General features: G+C 38.8%; 1 non-coding gene across 1 annotated transcript; it reads left to right on the plus strand.

Annotated features, from left to right (window-relative positions):
* The first annotated feature begins 2,022 nt into the window (after nt 1-2,022).
* On the plus strand, nt 2,023-2,094 carry Trnad-guc. The gene has a single exon. It is a non-coding gene; the product is annotated as a tRNA-Asp (tRNA).
* The last annotated feature ends 478 nt before the right edge of the window (nt 2,095-2,572 follow it).

Consider the following 2,572-nt stretch of genomic DNA (forward strand, 5'->3'; position numbering starts at 1 on the left):
AACAAACAGACACACAAAACAATATAATAATCACAGACACAGAACAAAAATTAAATGTACTGGGCACACACTTTGAAGCAGTTCACACACAAAACCAACACATGGGCAAACAACAACTCACCAACATCATTAAACATAAAATTGCCACACTAGAACATGAAATACTCGAAGACAGAACTCACAATAGAACGATATGTACATTCAACAATACCAATACAGCAGACAACCCGGACGAAGACAAAACTGCCCCCGACTATTTTACTTCCCACACTAAAATAATACGGACATTAAAAAAACTGAACAACAAAAAATCCTCCAGCTTCGACAACGTCCCTAACATAGCCCTCAAAAACCTCCCACTCCACTATTCATATAACTATACAATCATATTCAACAACTGCCTCAACTGCATGTATTTCCCCACCGCCTGGAAAACAGCAAAACTAATTGCGATAAAGAAAAAAGGAAAGGATGGTAGTAATCCAACTGACTACCGTCCAATCAGTTTACTCGCAAACATCAGTAAAGTATTCGAAACAACAATCAATAACGCCATATGGAAGTACTGTGATAAGAATAGCGTTATCCCAGAGACGCAATTCGGATTCAGGCACCAGCATTCCACAACACACGCCATCACTAAATTCATATCAGATATCTGCTGGGCGAGGAACGCCGACGAATGCGTCGGGGCGCTCTTCGTAGACCTCGAGAAAGCTTTCGACACGGTCTGGTGGGACGGCCTCTTTTTCAAATTGTTAAAAAAGAGGTTCCCGCAACATCTGACCAAAATGATCTGGAGCATGCTTCATGGAAAAGAATTCAGAGTGGCGGAAAAAACATACGCCTCCTCTGAAATTTTTCAAATTAAAAACGGACTCCAACAAGGCACGGTCAATTCACCCATCCTGTTTAGCATATTCATAAGCGACTTACTGAACATGTACGGACTCAACAACGACACCGACAAATTTGCAATAGCTTTTGCAGACGATCTACTAATATACACTAAAGACAGTAAACCGTCAAACATAAAAACACAACTACAAGACATATTCACAAAAATTCAGGACTATTTTCACACCTGGAGGCTGAAGATTAACACAGACAAATGTGAAACAATACTGTTCAGACCGTACATATCTAAAATCTCGAACGCAAACGCAGACGTACGCAGACATACAAAACACTTCCACCTACATGACACACGCAACCCACAGACTAAACTTCAAAACAGAAACACTGTTCGCTACTTAGGAGTACACATAGACTACAAACTAAACTATTACAATCACATCAATACACAAATTGAAAAAGCACAAAAAGCATTTGCTAGCCACAAACGACTGTTTTACTGCAAAGACCTGAACACACACACAAAAATAATTTGCTACAAAACACTAATTAGACCCATTTTGACATACGCATGCCCCACGTGGTTCAACATCTCTGCAAGCACGATGGAAAAAATTAGAATATTTGAACGCAAATGCCTCAGAGCTTGCATAGGTAAATACAGGACACCTGAATCAAATTACACTAAACTAATCAGTAACCACAAACTATACGAACTCGCCAACATCATTAGAATAGATCTTCATATACTAAAACTTATCAGAAACCACTGGGCAAACATTAGAAGCGTGAAAAGCAATAGTTTAATAAATAGCTCCATATATCCCAATACACAATACCACGAAAAAACACGACACACCGGCTACATCCCACCCGAAGCATTTATTCATCTAGACAGCGAAGGATACATACAGGACAAAGACAACACACCACTTATTTACCATACCACACGGAAAGCAGACGACAAAAAAATTCTGTATTCAACAGACATACAAGACAACGACATAAACACAAGACTTAGTTGTAAACTCTCAAAAATCGACAAAACAGACGCACACCGCCGCAACACAAAAAGATATTGGTGGTTACTACATTAACACAACAAACACAAAACACAAACACAAATCTCATTCAAATAGGCCTTAATAAAAAACACTACCGTTCAAATCCTCGGTAGTATAGTGGTTAGTATCCCCGCCTGTCACGCGGGAGACCGGGGTTCGATTCCCCGCCGGGGAGTATGTTTATTTTTTCCTGTTTCTCTCTTATCTATCACTGCTAGTATTCTATTTATTTAATTTTCTATTTCTCTCTCTTCCTAAACTCGGTATCATTCATACTATATGTAACTTGTAAATATGTATACATATGTATAAGCCTATGGACGTACAAACATATAGGCGTGCGATTATGGATGAATGGGTGTATGAATGGGTGTTTGAATGCGCGAGAGTGAGTGTGTATAATCGTACTAGTTCAACGTACACATAAAATACTACATTCTTAGCATAACATAGTTCTCCTGAACTAGCACAAACACGTAATGTTAAGTTAGAGGATAAAAAAAAAAAAAAGCAAACTAGCATAAAATAACAAGTATATACTCCTACTCCCCTTTCCCTTCCTCCTCCCTTCCCTTCCCCCTCCCATTTTTGCGGCTGTAAAGAAACCAAAAAAATGTATAGTTTTCTAAGTGCCTTTCTATACACATAAGACT

Source organism: Habropoda laboriosa, unplaced genomic scaffold, assembly GCF_001263275.1.
Source record: "Habropoda laboriosa isolate 0110345459 unplaced genomic scaffold, ASM126327v1 scaffold65, whole genome shotgun sequence".
NCBI classification, from domain to species: domain Eukaryota; kingdom Metazoa; phylum Arthropoda; class Insecta; order Hymenoptera; family Apidae; genus Habropoda; species Habropoda laboriosa.